Source organism: Drosophila navojoa, chromosome 3, assembly GCF_054131105.1.
Source record: "Drosophila navojoa isolate 15081-1374.11 chromosome 3, UAZ_NAV_1.0, whole genome shotgun sequence".
NCBI lineage: Eukaryota > Metazoa > Arthropoda > Insecta > Diptera > Drosophilidae > Drosophila > Drosophila navojoa.
Window position 1 is genome coordinate 3,945,974 of NC_142891.1, and position 21,798 is coordinate 3,967,771.

The following is a 21,798-nucleotide window of genomic DNA, read 5'->3' on the forward strand; positions in this document are numbered from 1 at the left end:
TGAATAAGCCACTCGCACGTAAAAAACGTACGCCCATAAAAAAGGGGGTTGATTTACATAATAAAAATGAAAATGTGTGGAAACGAAACGAGCTGTGGATTTCATTTTAATATTTGCCTCGAGGGAAATGGAAATGCGCAAACTCCTGGCGGAAGCAAAGGACGCAAGGACTAAAGCTGAGGGAAGCTAAGAAAGTGTGAAAATGTGTAAACGATTTTTAGGGCCCCGATAGGACATGCTGCTGACACTGTCCAAGGGTCCTTAAGCAGCAGCTCATATGGAAATAATTTTCGATTTCGTGCAGACTTGAAGTGCGAAAGCTGACAGCTTGATATTAGGTAATGAATGAATCTTGAGGGGGTTTTCTGAGTAGGATATTTCTTATAGAAATCGAATAAAGAGAAGAATGAATTATTTGTAAATTGAAGTAATATGTCGGAGAATATATAAATTAAAGTGTTAATCAATTTGGGAAACCAAATTAATGAAATAATTGTAAATAATATAGATATATAAATACAAATATAACTAAGAAATAAATTTGCAAGGTTAATTAGATATAGCATACAAATATATATATTTATATAAAACATTATATATCAAAAATATTTAAAAAACTGAAAGTATCAGAAGTCAGCTTTAAAATTCACCTTTAAATACTTTTAGATTGAAAATCTAGATAGAAAATTTATGCCTTCTAGATAGAAAATATCTCCAATCTACTGTCTCATTTCTACCACAAAGATAATCCATAGGTTCCTTTCCCTTTCAGTTTTTGTTTTGTTTTTTATAGTCGCAAAATCTCTGACCAATTTTCTTGCTTCGCTGAACCAAAAAGAAAAATCTCTTCGAGCCTGTTGCGCAATCCGAACAGCGAGTGCTTCTAAAGGATGCGCCGCCAAGGATAATGCAACAGGCTGCAAGACAAAAAATAAAGTAAAAAAAAAAAAACTGCAAACGAATTGCCGTAAAACCGAAGCAGAGATAAGAATGTACCAAGTGAGAGAAAGAGACAAAAGCAATGGAATTATTGAATTTTTTACCGTTTGACAAAAAACTGGGGGAATATTAAAGAATTACGAGGAAGTGCCACCCAAAAAGGTAAACAGTAAAAGAGACCCAGAAGAAGAGAGCGAGCGAGTGAGCGAGAGAGTAAGAGTCATAAATCTGATGTCAGTTTTGGGTTTTAATTAAGTATCAAAAGAGCTCAATCCACATCAAAAGGCCAACCTGCAGCATCAAAAAGAAACAGAAATCTATGTCCTTTGGCCAGGTGTAAAGGTGCACACACACACGCGCACACGCACTGCAATTGCAGTAGCTGCAGCGTGGGAAGCGCAGCTTGCGCAAGGACAATGCAAAAACCGGCAACAGGCAAACACCAAGTGCCGTTGCACCATTGTTATTTGCCAGCCCGTCAAACGCTGCCCGCTGCGTAACGATCACACACAAAAAGAAGAAGAAGAAACAGTAGATATAAAGTAACTGTAACAGTTGCATTGCGCATCAAAAATGATGATCGCTTGGCATTGTGATTAGGTGATTTGTTTGCCCCATTGACACTTGTCTCCTTTGTGCAAACAGCGCAATTTATTGCACTCACATAGATCAACTTGGCTCAACGTACACACACAAACACACACACACACACACATGTATATATTCACATGCAGCTATACAAATGCCCGCCCAATGCATGTCCCAATCGTCAGGCCAAGCATAACATACGAATACACAAACACACACACACCAGCGCACATGCATACTTGTGTAGAAATGTAAAAAGCTCCAAGAGCTTTGCTCATTTAAATAGCGGCAGTTGCTCTCGTGCTCTGTTTAATGTGCTAAGCGCACGCAATAGGCCATCCCTCTTCCTCCTCCACCTCAACCGATTGCCGTTCTCTACGCAATTAGCGCTTTTAACTTGCGTTGGCGTTGGCGTCAGCATCGACGTCGGCGTCGTCTTTGCTAAGTGTTCTGCTCCTTTGCTCTTTTCAGCTCGCGCGCATTACACGCCTTTCTACACTTCGCTGCTCGTTTGCATAAATTTCGTGCCAGGCACTTCTTTTGCTCTCTTTCCGTCTCTCTTCCACTTGCTGCTCACACACGTTTTGCATGCGCAGGTGCAGCGGCTCGTGACGTTTGCCGTTGCTTTTTGTTGTTGTTTCTGTTTTTGTTTTATATTCTGAGCATTTGCTTTGTGCGCGCTTCGTGCGTTTTGTAATTGCAGTTATTTAGCCCAAGCAAAAGGCAATTGAAAAGAAAAAAAAAAAAACAACAGCAAAAAGAGAATTGCGTAAATTTTTATTTAATACATATATTTAAGTTTTAATTTTTCGTTATATTTGTATTTAAATACGAAATGCTGGCAATTGAGTGCAAAATGTGCGATAATTATGGACTGCTGCTGCTGCGTGCAAAGCAAAGTAAGGCGGGGCAGTTTAGGGTACTTTGGCATCTAAGCTAAACAAGAAGGCGTTAACCCTGCTGCAGACTTTGTTTATCTTCAAAGAAATATGCGAATAAATTGAATTTAGATGGTGTATCATTATCTCAATTGCATTTTAAACGTATTTATATAATTAACGTTTGAATTGAAACGACTTGCAGGTTATTTACCATCAAAAGCGATTCATGATAGGTATACCTCATGGAACTCGAGAGTTACTGAATGTAGCTTAACCAAAATTGGTATGTACGCTGTTCAACTATTTTAATTAATATTTTTATTAAATATGATGAAAAAATTTAAAATAATAAGGAAACATCTCATGAAACTCAAAAAGTACTATGGTTTAAACAACCACTGAGGAACTATGACAACCATTAAATTAATAATTTGGTATATATTTCTCAAACTCATTTAAATACTAATGTTACTGACTAATAAAAACGATCCACACTTTGCTTCTATAACCCACGATGTTTGTTGGTCAATCAATAGAAACTTTACAACCCGCAAGTTTTTTAATGTCCTGTTTTTTCTTGAAATTTACAATAGATTTTTTCGCAAAAACTTACTCGTTTTCATGCAGGCATCAATAATTTATACCATTACCCAAAAATACGTTACGATTTTATTTTCATTTTTTGGGTGACAAAGAAAATCTCGGCAAGAGGTTAAAATGTCACTTAAGCGGATTTCATAGGAATTTTTTTCCCAAATTTTCCTTACATTTTATTTTTCAATCAATTAGTTTTTACCCGCTTTTTACAGATTTTTAAAGCAAAAATTGCGCGCAAAAATGGAAAAAATTCGAAATCTCATGCAATTTTTCGTTTGCAGCTGTCAATTTGGTAGGGTAGCAAAAGGGGTGGAAGTGGAGGACGTTATAAAATGAGAGCCTCTAAAAATTTCCAACCCTGTTTTGCATTGTCGCTTTAAATATGATAAGCAATAAATATCAGAATCAGAGTCCCAATCAAAGGATCGTAAAAAATGGCTGCTAGACAAGGTGAAAAGGGGTGCGGTTAACGCCATGGAATAGCAATAGAAATATTTAAAACGTATATAATACGTCGTATATAATACATCGTATGGGCAGAGATAGCATTGTGCGCATCACGCAGCGATGGGATATGCAGGCGATAAAAAATACATTTTTGAAAATCGAAAAAGGAATTTAGCGCGTGCTCAACGCACCTTTTGACATATGTTTCAAAGAGTTCCCGGAGTCTGGCAGTCGCAGTTTTGAGAGCGTGCGACGCATGCGCCCTAAATTTTTGTTTGTTGTGTAACCCAATACGCGTGTTAGGGTTACCCTGCACCTATCTCTCTCTCACTCTCCCTTTTTTCATGCTCTCCCTCTCTAATTTTAGAGTGATTTTTGTCGCTAAATGTGGCGGAACTTTGTCTGCGCATTTATCATCATTAAAGGCGTTACACAGTCACTGCATTTTTCAGCTACTACGCCCGCAACCTCACCCGCTCTACTGTGCTTCCATCTCACTCTCTCCTCCTCCCATGTCCTGTGCATCCTTTCACTTTTTCGGCCGCTGTAAAGGCTTGTGGCTGCGGGTTTCGAGCAGCTGCCTTTCGCCTATTTCTATTTGTATAGAAATTTAATTTGACATGCAAACATGGATGCTGGATGCAGCAGAGGGGAAAGTGCAGGAGCAGCAAGCAGGAGATGTAGATGAGGGGCATGGCAGTGAAAGGATTCTGTCAACATTCAGCGGACATCCGCTTTTGTTTCCTTCGTAATTCGAGTCGAGTGAAAGTAATTTGTGACAAATTTTTCATATTCCGAACAACACTTTTCCCCCATTCCGACATTTCTACATTTCCATTTCGCCAAAAGTGAAAGCCATGCAAATGTCTTTCAGCTGCTTTGATATATATTTATTTCGCTATTTCTTTGCAATTTCTTTTTCGTTTTGCTTCGTAATTTTCCTGTCTGGAAAATGTGAAAAATCTATGGCAGCAAGAAAACTTCAAAATTTGTTAACTAAAAATGTTAACAAGCAAAATTAATGAGCCTTAAAACATGAAAGTTATTAATTAGATTAAATTACGTTATTGCTTCTTCTTGTTGTCGTTGTTGTTGATTTTGTTACTCTTAGTAAGTACATAAATTTAATTTAGATGTTTAGTTGAGATATGTGCTAAGTGCATAATTATATGTTGCTTGGCTCTCAGACTGTATTAGGTGGGGGGTAAATTTGAAAGAGCGGGAATACAAATAATAATGACTGGGAACGCTTAAGAAGATTGTATAATATATATAATAAAATGTAATGCAATACAATAATGAATAATTTAAAATACTTTGATATCTAATATTAGCACAAGTGCAAAATATGTAATTTGAGGGGCGAAACAAAAGATATTCACAATTAAGTAAACAAATTGTGAAACTCAAATCAATCCTAAACACAGTTCCGAGTATTTCAATATTGAGCATTTTCTTTCGCACTTTCCTAGATTGTTTTATTTTAACTTTATCCATATGCACAATCAAATCCCATTAATTAATGTTCGAATCTTGCCAAAGGTAACTCTGTCTCGTCCTGCTCTACGAATTGCCTTTATAAAAAGGAAAACAAAAGTCGATTTATGCCATGCACTTCCTTCTACCTTCCTATCTCTATTTCTGTTTTTCCCTATATGGTTTTTTTTTTTTTTTTTCAATTACAAAACATCAGACAATCAAATTATTGGCTCAATATCCGCTCGGTTGCTGGAGACGAGCAATGGACCCACGCAGTTTTTATTTTGTTGGATCTGGGTCTGTGGGAAGGGTAGCTTCCTGCGTCGGCTTTGCCGCTTGCCTTTGGCCAAAACACAATTAAATTTCGTTTAAATGCAGCTACACTTGGCTGCCCAAGGCTGCTGTGGGAGGAGGCAACGTCTATTTGCCAAAAAATAATGCAGAATTGGAACAGTTGGCTGCTGTGCTGTTTACATTCCCACGTCCCTTGTCGCAGCCAGCACCTTGCTGCATATAATAATAATATATAATAATGAGCGTTTCTCAATAGCAAAATGCGAAATGAGTTCGAAGATTCCTTTGGGCCTCAGTCGAGTGCAACTAATGTCAGGCGACAGTAGAAGTCGTTCGAGTTGGCCCGAAAACTACCTGCTCTCGTTCTCACTCTGTCTCACTTTCTGTCTCCCTCTCATGTTGTCTCTGCTTGGCAGGTGATGCTTTGTTCATCCGCTCGACCCTAGTTCTGCTCAACATTCCCAGAGTTCTTAGCCGTCTTTAGGCCAATCTTATGCAAAATCCTTGAATAATTTGCATGGGAAAGTGTTTGGAAATGCATTGAAGTGGAAGGGAAATCTAGAGGCGGGGCAGGTAGACTGAATAGCTGAAAAGGAAAGTGCCTTATCAAAAGGGAAAATGCATTTTCATGCTGACAGGTTGCTGAAATATTTCCTTGAAGATTCTGAAACATCACAATGCAGATTAATTGTTTGTCAAAAATTGAAAAACTAATATGAAAAGCGTGAGCCAATTAGAATAAATAATATATGCTATATATAATAAATATATATCGATATATATGTATATATGAAACTAAACTAGAAATTCTCTTTGAATATTCTAGAAAATTGATGTAAAAATTGCTGTAGATAAAATATCATATAAATTTATATGAAATATAGAATATTCCAGACAAGTGATATATTTTCCGTTTAATAAATATATAATATTTAGATTGTTTCGATATTGAATTGTTATTGATTGAATTATAAATATTATGTATAAATGAAAGTAAGTATTCGAAAAATCTAAGCAATTTAAATACATGTATAAATTAAGAGATAAAACATTTTTAGAACCAAAAAAATTCTTAGATTTTGAGCTGTTGAAAAATTTGACGATTTTTGAAAATTTTACTTATTACATATATTATTATCATTTTTACATCTTTAATGCAAGCCTCATAACATAATTTGTAGTAAATGCAACGTTATTTTCCGTCCCCAAAGCACTTAAAAATTGATTAGGTTACGATCTTCTATATCTACCCTACATAACGGTCTTCTCAATCGAAGCATAGCTTATGTATAGTCTTTTTATTTATTAAATCTAATTCGAAGCTACAAAAGATCTGTCTAATTTATCAACTAATTGCGCTTTTTCCTTATAACAGTTCTGCATTCTCTTCCCACAAAGTCCATTTGCATTACCCACTTTACCGTAAAGGTAATATTTCATTTAATCTGCTCACCTCTCTAATCACAATCTCACCTTTTAGGCCCTTACAAAGTTCTGCTTCTTGTGTTCCCATAAATCTTTCACTGAATTAACATAGTTGCGTCTGTTGCGTCTGCGTCTGCTTCTTCTACTTCGTTTTGCTGCTGCTTTGTTTTGCTATTATTCATAACATTGTTCAATCGGCGCCCCCTCTCGGCATTAGTCATGGTAATTATCCGCAATATAATTGCAATAACAATTAGCACAATTATTGCAATTTACGTTTGTTTCGAATTTCAATTTGCAAATGCGCCGCTCATTATTTGTTTTTGTTTTACACTTTGCATTCGCATGGCGAATAAGAAACGAAAATGAAGGGAAACTTAGTAAAAATGCATGCAAAATAGTAAAGTTAACATGACTTTGTTTTTTTTTTAGGTATTGAATTATTTAGGCTTGAATTATTTACTAGGGTGTTCTTTTAGCTTTAATCTTTTTACAATAAACAGAATCTCTATACCTTCATTTATACAGGGTAAAAAAAGATCATGATAGCTCATATTGTACTATGTATACAGGGTATAGAAATGAATATATACCTCCATAATATGTTATATAAGGTATAAAGATGCGCTGTAGAATGTATACAGAGTATGGAGAGCGTATACATACCCCACTTTATGATATACAGGGTATTAAGAGGCATGTATATCCTTTATACAGTCAATATACCTCACTTTATACTGAACCTATGCCCTGTGTCGTTATACCCCTTTCCATAGTTAGGATTGATCACTTTTTATACTGTACATGTATTCCCTACTTATGCACAATCTATTCAGATCTCCTTGAACATCTCGGATATATTCTTCTTTATAGTCCTTGTATATATTTTCCTTTTCTCAATACGTTGTTGATTCTCGGTACCAACTCTATACACAGAATCTTTTCTCTACACACCCTTCTTTCTTTCTATATTTATGCCTAATCTATGTATCTACATATATGTACATAAGCTTATTTATATTGTTTTTTTTTATATTCTTTTCTGTAGGCTTTCTATAGTCGCTCTTCTAATAATATATATACGCCTCTCCTATATCTTCATATACATTTTCTACAAATTCAATATACCTTACCCTTATCTTCATCTATAGTTTCTTCTTTTATTTCATATATACTATATACCCATTCTTAATACCCTGTATCTCTACCTCCTCTATGTCATCTCTGTAGTCTCTCCTAATCATCTCAATGCCCCATGATACTCTATCCCTAGTCTCTCTATACATTATTGCATACTCTACTCTCTCTATTTGCCCTCATCCCCTCTCCCTCCTCCTCTCACTTATTTGTTTCAATTTTTCTTGTAAACTGGCTACATTTTTCGCACTCTGCTGTGTGGCAACACGCAACTTTTGCGGAGCGCAGCTTATAAATTTATTGCTTGCCACACCCCGCTACGCCTCCCTCCGACCGTCCACTCCCCCTTGGTGCCGCCCACCCGCTGACTTTTTGCATATTTACAAATGCAAAGCGCGCGCGCAAATTCGTTGCACTTCATAAATTTTTACTAGACTTTGCGGAGAGTGAAGGGTGGAGGGTGGAGAGTGTAGAGTGTAGAGCGTAGAGTAGACGCCAACTGGATTCCAATTGGAGCAGCCTTTGCAGACGCAGCTCTAATTAGCTTTTTACTGTTTGCTGCGTGCTGCAGCAGCTGCTGTTTCTGTTGCTGCTGCTGTTGCTGTTGCTGCTGCCGAACAATGCTTTCAACTTTGCCGCATCGTGTGGCAGCTAAAGATCAAAGTCAAGGATCAAAACAATACGCAGAGCCGTCACAACCATTGTCCGAAGCTTGTTATGATAAACTGTCTCCATCTCTCTCACCTCCTCTCCCTCTTGCTCTCTCTCTTTCTCTCTTCTCTGGTCTGTCTTTCAATCAGGCTGAAAATGTGGCAGAAATCAATGCGGCAAACAAGACACAAAATGTCAAAACGCAAAAGCCCAAAAGGCCAAAAAGCCGCTCAACAACTTCAACTACCAGCCAAAGACAGAGAAGGAGAGAGAGAGAGAGAGCAGAGGCAGAGGGAAGCGTGGCGGAGGGAAGCGCTGCTCTCTATAAGCCCTGACTTTGTGGCTTTCAGTGCCAACGCATTGTTTAAGCTCGCTTTTATTTCCCACTTTAGTTGGCTTTGAGTTTTTCAGCTCGTATTCGAATAGAAATGTCAAGCGCACTCAATTGTTATCGTTATCGTAATCGTCATCGTTATCGTCACGCTATTGCCAGCAGCAGCAACAACAACAGTTGCTGCAACAACAGCAGCAGCAACAGCCACATGCAAATTGCACTTTTATTCAAAGCAGTTGCATCTTTTTTTTTTCATGAATTCTTCAATGCATTTTTGTTGGATATATATATATATATACATTGTGCCTTGCCTTTTGCAGCTGACATTGCGCAGGCTTTTTATAGCTGCACAGAAACCTTGGGGCATTTGCAACTGTTATGGAAATGTCTTCATTTGTAAACAGGCAGCAGTTATTGGCAGCTTTACTTTGCAAATATTCAAGGAAATATTATATTGAGGTTGAGAATATAGCTTAATATACATTTATGGAAAGTAAGCAGATATAGAAATTAATTAGGCTTCAATTTTTAATTATCTTTTCTTGTAATAAAATATTCCGTATTAATTTAAAAAAATTCAAGGAAATATTATATTGAGATTGAGAATATAGCTTAATATACATTTATGGAAAGTAAGCAGATATATAAATTAAATAGGCTTCAATTTTTAATTATATTTTATTGTTATAAAATATTCCATATTAATTAAAATATTTCTCTATTCATTTGGCATGTAAAATTTCACATAATAATTTCTTTACTTTTCTCTTTTAATTATTTGTTACCTAATAAAAATTTAATGTTTATTTTTATTGATTTATTTATTATATATTTTAAATTTTTTATTTTTATATTTTTTTAAATTTTGTTTTTCATTTTTTCAATATTTGTCTATAATTTTCTTGTCTTATTTGCAATTGATGTTTTAATGGATTTGATTAAACATATATCCAATCAATAATAAACGAGCTGATCTTAGTAATTAAACGCCTTTCAATTGCAATAAGCTGAGCACTCTCTGGTGATGTTTAAATACAAACAAGGAGTAACAACAACAACAACAAAAACAACAATCAAACACGATATGTACGCAAATCAGCCAAAGGCAAAGCAAAAGTTGTAATTTTTCAATTGAATGCACACAGCAACTGTTGGCGTTGCAGTAGCAACTGTTGCTGTTGCACGCATATTCGCAGTCAGGGTTAAAGAAACAACAGCAGCAACAACAACAACAATAAAAACAACAACAGTAGCAGCAGGGCGACGGGGGTAATTAGCATGCACTGCGATTAACATATAATTAATTGTTGAAATAATAAAAAAATTCCAGCAAAATGCAAAAAAAAAAAATGAAAATTACTACAAAAAAAAGGTTAAAAAAAAATGCTAGAAAAAATTGTACATAAAAAAATTTATCAGCATTTGGCATCGGCATCGCATGCAAAATACATTCCCCAGCAAAAATAACGCAACAGCTCAGGTCCAAAGGGAAGTAAATGACATCGAATAGTAAATGCGCTATGAAGGTGTTATACGTTGATGGAACGTAATAGAGTATTAAATGAAATATTGACAGAAAAATATTTTATATTAAAATCATATAAAATATCCGATTTAATTTTGAAAAAAAAATTAAAGTAAGTCCCCTAAAAATATCAGAAAAATGAAAAGCAAAATCGGATTAAAAAAGAAAAATAAGACGAAAATATGCGGACTGTAAAATAATATTGTCTAAAAAAAATATATATATATATATATATATATATATATATATTTTTTTTTTTTTCAATAGTTTTAAATAGTAAAAAAAAATATTTATAATATGTAGGCAAACAACATTAAAACTGTAAAAAAAATAAAATAATTTTGCTTAAATTATTTTAAATATTAATATATTGATCTATCACTTTTTTATCAACTACATAACTGTATTTTAATTAAACTTGTATATATTCTCATCATTTGAATTTTATCGGTCTTTTTTTTTTCATTGTCTTAACACCTTTCAATGGTTAGTGTATTGGCATAAAAGAAACAGGTGCACAGAGCCGTGTGCACTAATTAGTTGCACAACGGACCGAAAAAACAACAAAAGATACGCAAATATTTTGCGCCGCACTCGCTGCTTTCATAACAGCAATTGCAAGCGAGCAGCGCAGCGACGCCAACTGCAACTGCACTGTCTGTCTGTCTGTCTGTTTGTCTGCGGCACGCAGCTTTTGCAGTTTGTCTCGAAAGTTCAATTAACGCATTTTGCGAGCTGCGCTGTCGGCGTTTGCCTCTAAGCCACTTAAGCGCTCAAACAGGCCAGAACGTCTGCAAAACGAAAGACTGAGGCAACGAACTTGCTGCCAATTGCTGCGACTGCAACAACAACAACTACTGTGGCATGCGCTGTAATCGATATGCAAGCGAGTGGAGTCGAGTCGAGGCTCGTTTTACTGCATATGCAAATCTAGCCATAAATCAGCTAAATCGAACTAAATTACACCAAATCTATCCCGCTGCGCTATCGAAATGAAGTTCTCAACGTTGTTGTTGTTGTTGTCATTGCCAAGGCGAGCGCAGTTGGAGGTGGCAATTTATGTGGCAGTTGCAGCTTATGCAAGTAATTAGCAATTGTTTAATTATAGTGGCAACAGTTCGCCTTCTATTCCACTTGCCATGCAGTCTACTCTGTGCCGCCTTCTTTTTGGGTTCTTTGCCACGTTTGGCTTAACTAATTGAGCCACGGACTGAGCCAAGAGTGAATGAGTGCTATTATTGCTGTTGCTGTTGCTGTTGCTGTTTCTGGCTGACACAATTGCCTGTCAATTGTAATTAGTTGTGCTTTTTGAGCATTGCAGCGGGAACGGCAGAAAACGCCTTCTACTAAAGTGCCGTTATTCAAAAGGGCCGAAGCTTTTTTTTTATATACTTGGAGCTGTAGAGTTAACTGTCTGTTGTAGTTGCATCAGTTGTCAATGAGTCCGATAGGGCAAGCTCTCAATTATTAAATTCAATTTGCACTATTTAAAGGGCTATTTAAGATCAGCATATAATTATTTTCGATTCTAAAGTAATTGATTTTTATTTCCAGTTGTCTTTCGTCATAAAAACTGGATATTTAAAAATATTAGGTATTTTTCTTAATATTTAATTTTCATATAAGTTTTAATCATATTATCCATTTCAATTTAATTAAGAGATTCTACTAGTGATTCACTAGCGGCAGCTATCACGCCATCTGTAGGCAAAAAGTGGAGGCAGGCAGCGCTAGTTGTCTTATAAGAATACATACAGATTTATGAGATGCCCTCTTATTAGATAGTCTCAAGGATTCTGTGCATCCCCTAGAAACTGAAGAAGATAATCCGAATTCCAATAGAAGAAAAAGGAATTATTGATGGAAATTAATTATTGAAAAAATATATTTAAATTTTAAAATATTTATTTTGCGTTATCTATAATATTTATAACATAAATATATTATATTTGTGAAAATATTTATTTAAAATTATAATATTTTTTATATTTAAAAATGGATTTTATATCTTAATATATTTTATTATTTTACCTTTTAATAATAATTTTTATTTTATTATATTATATTGCCTTTTTAAAAATTATTTTTATTACTTTTTTGTTATTACTTTTTTTTATATATATATATTTTTTTTTTATTTTTTCTCATTAAAATATTTAATATTTGGCGATTCACATAATATGTGCAAAGTTTTTTTTTTTTGAATTATGGCTAAATGCTCAGCTATTATATAGAAATCGTTTTTAACTATCTTCAAATTGTTATTAGCATCTGACCATTTAAGACAAAACTCAGCACAAAAGAGTAGTTACAGCAGCAACAGTCGGCGGTCGGCAGACGGCAGCAACAATCGTCGTCAGCAATGGTTGATTGTCTGGCAGTTGTCTGCAATTGCCATTCAGGTGCAAAAATCAGTTAATAACTCTTTATAACACCAGCCAATAATGCCGGCAAACTGGGAACTGGCAACTGGTCGCAGCGGCAGCGGCAGCGACAGCAGCAGCAGCAGCAACATGATTCATCACGCAGACAACGGCAACAGCAGCAGCAACAACAAATGTGCCGAGAGATCTCGTGACAGAAATTGCAGCAGCAAAAGCAAAAGCAATTGGCGGCAACAGCAACAGCAACAGCGACATCTAGCGGCGGCAAATGGAGTGTTAAATAACAATTACAGCTTTATGAAGTTATTTGGGTTGTTGTTGTTGTTGTATTTATTGCATTGCATAAAAATGCTTTACAACAACTGCAAAGCAGAGCAAATGAGGCAGCGAAAGAGAGGGAGACCGAGAGATGCAGATACAGATAGAGAGAGAGAGTAAAGTCTTTTGGCTAATTAGTGCAGGCAGAAGAGCTCAGACAAGGGTTTCCAAAACTAATTTCAGATATGCATCTGTTGCTGCTGCTGCTGCTGTAGTTGTTGTTGCTGTTGCTGTTGCTGCAGCAGCACGCCCTCCATTGTGGCCAAGAGGTCGAGTAATGCGGTCCAGGCTTCTGTTAGGTAGATCGACTTCAACTCAAAACCAATCACAGCAACATGCAAAAGAATCTGCAGCACCAGCAGCAGCAGCAACGGCAACAGCAACATGTTGCTGTTGTGCTGATGCTGCTGCTGCTGCTTGGTGCTACACCGATTTTTCTTTGGCAGCGTAAAAGTTATATACAAAAGTAATATTCGTCATAATCATAATGATAGGCTTTCAAAGCGTAAAGCAACGGCAACAACAATAACAAAAACAACAACTGCCGCAGCCGCAGCCGTAGCAGCAACAGCAACAGCAGCCGCCATGCCAGTTGATTATGATGATGACTCGAGTCCTCGCTGTTGCCCCACAAAGTAGCCGCATACAACAGCAACAGCTACAGCCGAAGCGTAAAGGGGCTAGGGGAGCTTGGATGGGGTTTTCTACAAGCAATTCAAGCAAAGTCGTCGTCGTCGTCGTCGTCGTCCGCACGATCCATGCAAATTAAATGAAACGTACGATGCGCAAAAAAAGTTCCCATGACTTAAGAGTTGCAGCAAGGCAGCAGCAGGAGAAGCAGCAGCAGCAGCAACAGCAGCAGCAGCTGGAGCAAGAGCAGATCAGTTGGAGGGGCGCGCGCTGTGTGTGCTGCAAGGGGGTGTGGCACAGGTCCAACGTGCGGTCGAGTCTCTTTTGTGTATGTTGCTTGCTTTTAGCTGCGCCTCATTTTCCCATTCATGCATTCAATTTCTGTTCGGCTGTTGCTGTTGTTGCTGTTGTTGCTGCCCGCGTCCAAGTGTCATAAATCCTTTGGCTTAATAATATGCACCTTGCTGCCTGGTCTCCAGCTTCAGCTTCAGCTCCAGCTCCAGCTACGACTTCGAACTCGGAACTTGGAGAGTTTTTTCGACTTTTTGTTTTGCCTGCTTCCAGATGTGAACCTCAATTATGTTTGTTCGCTGCAATTGTTGCCGTTGCTGTTGATTTTAATGCGTTGCAATTGTGGCTTTAAAAAAAAAACATATTTACAGATTGCTTTTGATGTTTTAAGCCAAAAATATGGCGTATAGGGCATTAATTGATAAACATTTAATGGAATATATTTAGATACATATCTATATATATAAAGAAATATTTTTTTTTAAGCTTCAATTTATTATATTTTATTTATTATCATATACATATGCCATACTAACATATAAAAAAGATTTTTTAGGTTTTTTACTATTTTTTTTTTTATAATTTTAGAAATTATGTTTAATTTTTATTTATTTGTTTATTTATATATTTATTTATTTATTTATTTTATTTTTTAGCGTTAGCAAATAATTATATAAATATATAAAAAAAAATAATAATCTATTTTTTTTTTTTTTAAGTCGAATAAAATCTTAAGTTTAGCTATTATACATATTTTTTTATATATATGTATTTTTTTGTGATATTTTTTTTTTTTTTTTTTTTTTTTTGCCTTCTTTAATATTTCTAGACATTGCTTAAAATATATAATTTTCATTTATTTTTTATCAACTATGTTAAGAAATATGTATATATGGGTTTTAAAAATATTTTACTTTTCTTATTGTTATGAGCTTAAGGCTTTCTCTCATATAAAACTTTAGGCTTGTCAAAATCGCATAAGGGAATAGATATATTTTCATATAACAATTCATAATAAATTTGTCGAGTTGATCTCTGGGCAATGGCAATCGGGCTACTGGTAGCTGAGCATTCGGCATGGCATTTAGGCCCATTAGCTGCAGCTGGCTAGGGCCATGAAAGCCGCCCAGAGTTGGCTAATGAAATTGAAAAAAAAAAAAAAAAAAAAAAATCGGAAAGATAAAGAAAAGGTAGAGAGGTAAAGGTGCAGCTGATGCGTTAAGCTGCACTGCATTGGATTTGGCCATTGGCCGCGGCGCATCGTCACGTTTGGGCAGTTAAATTTGTGGCCATTGGAGATGGCAGATTGGTCATGGGGCAGTTCTTCAATGTTTACCATAAAAAATGGCAAATCTGTGCTACGTTGCTCTGCGTCTTGGAAGTTCGTGGCGCTTAAGAACAGTCGGCGGAACGGCGCGTATTTCCAGTTAACTGCAAGCATAACTCATACGCCGGGGGTTCTGAGAGAGCGATAGAGAGCGGGAGGAGAGAGAAGAGGCAAGGGTGCAGAGAGTGCGAGCAGCCAATTAGCAATAATAAAGTTGAGACGTGATATTTCATTTGGCGAAAATTTGCCTACGTCCCATAAAACAAAACAAAACAGAGCCGAACCCAAAACGTAGCGCTGTTTCCACAGAAAGGCAGCTGTTGGCCAAATTATATGCATAAATAATAATTTGAAGCAGAAACAGAAACCGAAACACAGAAACAGATGAAAGGAAATACGAACTATAAGTTGTGTGGCAAGGAACGTGACGCACATCCTTGCACACACATACATACATACATACATATATCCAGATATATCCTTTTGCTTGATATTTGAGTTTGAATTGTTTTTGGGTTTCGCAGCTCCCCCAAAAACGCCCGTTGCATACCCTATCATTAGCATTTCCGCTTTTTATTATTATTATGCCTGTGTTGGTGTGTGTGTGTGTGTGTGTGTATATGACCTATAAGATGATACGAGTGCCAGATGATCATACTTAATCATAATTTAAGCTGCGCTCGAGTCAAATTGCTGCTGCTGTTGTTGTTGTTGCTGTTGTTGTTGCTTGTCATATGAAAATTGCAGCGCCATTAAAGTCCAAGCTCAAGTTCTGTGCTGGACGTGCGGCAACTCGCCTTCTTCTTCTTCTTCATCACCATCGGCGAGCGGATATGTTGTCTGAAAATTGTTGGCTAAAATTATCAGCGAATAACCCAAAAATTAATTGACTTTTGGCCCAAAAGGTTGGCGCGTAGGCAAATTAGCTTGCCCAAACACTATTCCCATTCAGTTTCCTGGGAATACAATTAGAGAGAGAGAGAGAGAGACAAACAGGGGAAGAAAGAGAGACGGCGAAAGCGAGAGAGGAGAGCAGGAGGTGAAAGGAACAAGAAACAAGCAGCAAAACATTCGTTCGCATCGGGGCGTTAGGTGCGGCTGTTCGCTTTTACAGTTAGCTCACAAATTGAGTTTGGTTCCTAAGTCTTTTGTTGCACTTGCCGAAAAGTTGGCTGGAAATAAATTTGCTTGGCTTGGCCTTTGCGCTATTAACTCTCGCTTATACAAAATCTGAGACTTGGGAGCCTTTTCGCTCAGTGTAGCTTGCAGGCACAACACAAAACAATTTGCCTGGACTACAAAGATTAATGGATTCTGGATTCTGCGGCAGTCCTTTATCTTTTTTTTTTAGTTACCACACAACCACACAACCACACACACACACACACACACTCACACTGCCTTAGAGTCTAAATTCAGTGGCGATTGCTTGGACAGTTCCTGGTATTAATTTCAAATTCATAAGACGAATTTCATTTCGGGAGCCGCCGCAGCTATCCACGCTGGCGGCAACAGCTCTTAACTTTTGTGCTTTCTGTATTTTCACATCTTTTTGAATACAAAACTCGAGCATTTAGTTGCGCCCCATTGACCTTCAGCTGGAGTTTGGAAGGCGCCTCGCTTGAAACCCTTTGAGGGAACTTGCTAACTGCTCACAGCTAGTGAGCCACATGACGCCGTCTCTCGACATTTATGACCAGCAACAACAACAACAACAACAACCATAACAACGCAAGTCTCTTTTGTCTGTCCTTATCCTCACCCTTAGCGCTTTTTGGTTGACTTCCTCCCTCAATGCTTTTGCGGTTATAAAAATTGTGCCAACATTTTTATGACTTTTCAACACTTTGGCTCTTGAGCACTTGTTGCCTTTTGTCTCTGCGTCTTCTTCGCATCTAGATTGCTGTTGCTGTTGTTGGGCGCCAGCTTATGAAGTTTATTGCCTGCTGCGTGGCTAATTTTGAACAGCAAAGAACGAAATATATGATCGATCATTCAGTTTTTGTAGACATATAAAACAGGTGATAAGTTTTATGTTGAACTAGGGGTCATTGTTATAGGGAGTGTAAAGCTTGAAGTTGTAAATATATAATAAGTTCAATATAATACTGAATGAAATAAATATGAAGATATGTATCATTATAATACTTTGCTATATAACTGAGATATTTCGCTTACAAAACTTGTTGGTTTTAATTGATTTATCGATAAATATCGAAAGCGGAGAGATGCCTCAAAGAACACATTTTTCACTCACACTTCTGTCTTTATTAGACACAGTATAAGGGACATTCCTCTTGAATGGAATCAGACTTGATATATAGACAGATACGAGTATACGAATTTACTTTAAGAGAGCTTAGAGTTTGGTTATTAATAATATATAAATAAAACAGTATATTTCAGATGTATTCCTAAAACATATTAAATTCGATTAGCAGTTTACCAAAACGTCATTAAAGAGCCATGTAATTCCAAGCCCTAACTCGCTTTACCGGCTCTTTAAACTATGTGAAAAACACAAGCCTCTATGTAGCAGCAAACGAACTTCTATCTAGTTAGAGTCTGGCTGTCATTAAGTTGAGCTATTACCCCGGCTAAATGGCGCAGTTGGGGAGCATTTGCCAAAGTTGCAAATTGCCAGGCGACGGGGGCGAGTTCAATGCACAAATCCAAGCCACAGCAGCCATTAAGCAGCAGAGCAGATCTCATCTGCTGGAGAGAGACTGGAGGGCGATGGGGAGAGAGGTCGGGAGTGGCGAGCGAGGCTGACAACTGTCAGAATTTAATGGCGGCTTCAATTTTTATAACCAAAGCACGACTACCGTCAACAGCAACTTGCAACAGCAGCAACAGAGGCAGCAGCGAGCAGGCATTCATCAGAGTCAAGTTCAAGTTTGAGGCAAAGAGATTATGTGCAGCCAATCTCTCTTGGGCAAGACTTGAAAATGCAAACGAGTCGCAAAACGCTGGTCAAAATGCAGATTTGAAAGGCACGATATGGCGAGGGGCAGAGGGTTGGGCGGCAGAGCAAACGGTTTGTCTGTGTGCAGCATGCAACAAGAGTTCCCACAGTTTCGCTGCTGCGGCTGCTGCGGCTGCTGCGGTTGCTCTTTGGCAACGCCTTCAAAAGCTGATGACGTTGTAAGAGTTGAAGTCGTAGCAGCAGTTGCTGATGATGCCACAGCCTCCAAACTCCAACTCCAGCTCATATGCATGCCAGACTCTCAGCGCTTGGCTCCATCATCTTTTTTTTTTTTTTTTGTTTCTTGCAGCTCTCGTCCTCTCGTCTTATCTCACAAAATTTGATCAACGTTTTCGCAATTCGGGAGCTCCGCCCCGAAGGTATTTTCCATAAATATTCTTGGGCAACGTATTTTGTTTTTGGCTTTTTAGCTTTTTACTTTTATTAGCCATTTGCTGTTGTTGTTGTTGTTGTTGCTACAAATAAATTAAAATTATGCATGCTTAGGCATGGGAACGGCTTTTTTTTCTCTCTCTCTCTGTTTAGCTTTGGTCTCATGGGAAAGTCGCCTTCAAATAAATAAATTTAAGTTCGGTTTATTTTTATGTGTGGGTGTTGCAGCTAAACAGGCTGTAAAATGCGAAGTACTTCAGTTTAGTTGACTTCAATAATAACTAGCTGTTAATAAATACATACATACATATATATACATATAACTGTAGGTTAATGCATTGCATAAGAGTTGAAGGCATAAACAAATTTGTCAAAACGAACTTTGTTTAGGAGAGAAAAATAATATTTTATAATTATACCAATAACATTATATTAAAAAAATAATATAAAATATAAAAAATTAAAAATAACATAATAATTATTGTAATTTATAAACAGTTTATTTATGTTAATAAAATTTATATACACAATTTAAGTTCATAACTTAACTAAATTAACTTAAACTAAAAATTACCTATTTTTTAATATTGTCTGTTTTTTTTTTTTTTTTTTAATTTGTTAAATTCAAAGGTAATATACTCAATAAAAAATATATTTAGAAAAATGGTACATACATTAATAAAAATAATATTTGATAATATGATAATTTGAAAAAAAAAATTAAAAAAAAAAATAAGTTTGAATACTTATTTTTTCATATAATATTTAATTACAATATTTGTACTTTATTGGTACTTTAAAAAAATAAAATAAAAAAATAAATACAAAAATAATACATATATAAATAAAAATAATATACATAATAGTAATTAAAAAAAAAAAAAATTTATTTCTAACATTAACTACAAATTATATATTTTCTTAATTTAACGCATATATGGTCTTCAAAGCTGAACCTTTTTTATTAAATTTGTAATATTTAGTTGAAACAATCTTTAATTATGATTGTCATAAAAATTTCGTCAATATCCATATTATATATAATATCTTCATATAATCTTGCAACAGTTTTCTGTAGAATATCATTCCAATTACTTCATATGCATACATTCCTCTACACAAATTGAGTTTGATTGAACAATTGAACTGTGTGTAGCTTTTTGCCTTGACTGTAATATCCGTTACATTCATCTGAGGAATTCACAATGGATTTCAGGTAGCAAGCATATTATGCGTATCAGTCGAGCCGCTCAAATTGCTACTGCAGCTACTACGTAAAAATGACGTGAAACTCATCTTCATTTATCATTTTGAATAATAATCAAATCATAAAAGCGACGAATGAGCCAACGCGTCAAAGGCGACGGCAACGGCGACGACGACGGCTAAGGTAAAGGCGTCAGCTGCAGTCATTCAGGCTGTCAGGCGAACAGACAATCAGACAATAGATGGCCAAGAAAGGGGAGCTATCTGAGCTGAAGAAAGAAGTTTCGAACGCGCGGACTGCAATCAGTGCTGAATGAAACGAACTTTGGGTTGGGTTATTAAAAAAGAATTTGCATAAAAGGCACGAGCTCTCATTTTCTTCACCACAAGGATTAAGCCATAAATAACTGGGCGGTCGGCCAAGAGATAGAGAGAGAAAGAGAGAGAGAGAGAGTGTGAAGCCAGTTCCTATGAAATTATATTCAAATTAGTTTGAAGTTTTGCCGTCCCATAATTATGACAAACACAAAGCACACTCGAGAGCACTTGAGATTATGCTAAATGCCAAATGGATGAGGTGTGCTGCCAGCCACAGATGTAGATGTAGACGATGCCTCAGAGAAGTCTCAGAGATTTTGAGCTCTCTGCTTCGTCTTTGAGGCTGGGTGCAGTGGCTGCCACAGCGGCGCTCATCAATTATCCACGTGCTTACAGCTCCAGCAATTTGTTAGATGTTGTCTATGGCTTTGGCTTTTGAGAGAGTGAGAGAGACAGAGAGAGAGAGAGAGAGAGAGGGAGGGGGGGAGGGAGTGAGCGAGGAGGTGCGCACTTTTGACACCTTTTGCATGCCACAGTCAGGGGCTTTACAGAGGCTGGGCCACAGCCAACACCTCTTGACGTGATTATAACAGTTTTACGGTTAGTTATTAATGATTCGCTATTCAATAGACACAATGAAGCAATTCCCTCAAACTCTTTGACTCGGCGGCAAACATGATAATTAGCATGCGCCTCACAATTACTCTATCCAACTGAAATGATTGGTATGAGGAAATTTCGACTGAATTATCTCAGATTCTTTATGGAGAAAGTGCAAAAGCTTCAATTAATTGTTGGAGTATAATAATCCATGAAATTAATGTAGATTTTCTTTTTGAGATCGTTACAGAAGATGGCGAATCAGATGAAGACGAAAATGGGATGGAGTATAGATATGTAGTAGTCGTATGGTAGTAAGACATAGACAGAAAGATATTGGTAAATAAAAAATGCTAAGGGAACAGGAAGAGTAAGATAACTTATAATAAAACAGCAAGTGATGTGACTAGAAAGAGCGACATGGAGAGGGGGAGAGAAAAGAAGAGTTTGAGAGTCATATACTTAAGAGAGAGGAAGAAAGATAATGAAATGTAAGCGACAAATTGATAGAGTCTTGAAAAAAGGCAAGAGAGGCAAGTTGGAACAAACAGAGACAGAGAGCGTGAAAGAGAGATAAACGTAGACGGATAGAAAATGCAAACTATGGATAGAGAAAGAGGGAAAGAGAATGCGAAAAGCGAAGAATACATATATACATAGGAGAGAGAGACAGACAGAAACAGAGAGAGAGAGAGTGAGAGACTAAAAAAAAAAAGAAGAAGGATAGTAAATAGAGTTGAGAAAACCTATATATATATATATTTATGAAACGAATAAAATAATATAATTAAATGTATCTCAATGCCAATGCCAAATCCAAATTAAATTATTATAAAATAAGAAATCTTTTTCTAGAAATAGCTCCAACTAACTTAATTACTGAGTGAGTTTTAATTGATGCTCACAAAAGTCAGCGAGCATTGCAAATAGTTTTTAGCCCTTGGGATACAATTAAATTTACATAACGATACGAATTTTATCGCTCTATATCTAAATATATGTGTATCTATATATACAGCTATATATCGTTATACATGCGATATTTATTTAAATGATATCATTTCCTGAG

At 36.5% G+C, this 21,798-nt stretch overlaps 1 protein-coding gene across 1 annotated transcript in view; it reads right to left on the reverse strand.

Moving 5' to 3' along the window:
• Positions 1-21,798, reverse strand: part of nub (nubbin) — a 42,424-nt gene that overhangs the window by 17,811 nt on the left and 2,815 nt on the right. The window lies entirely within an intron of this gene.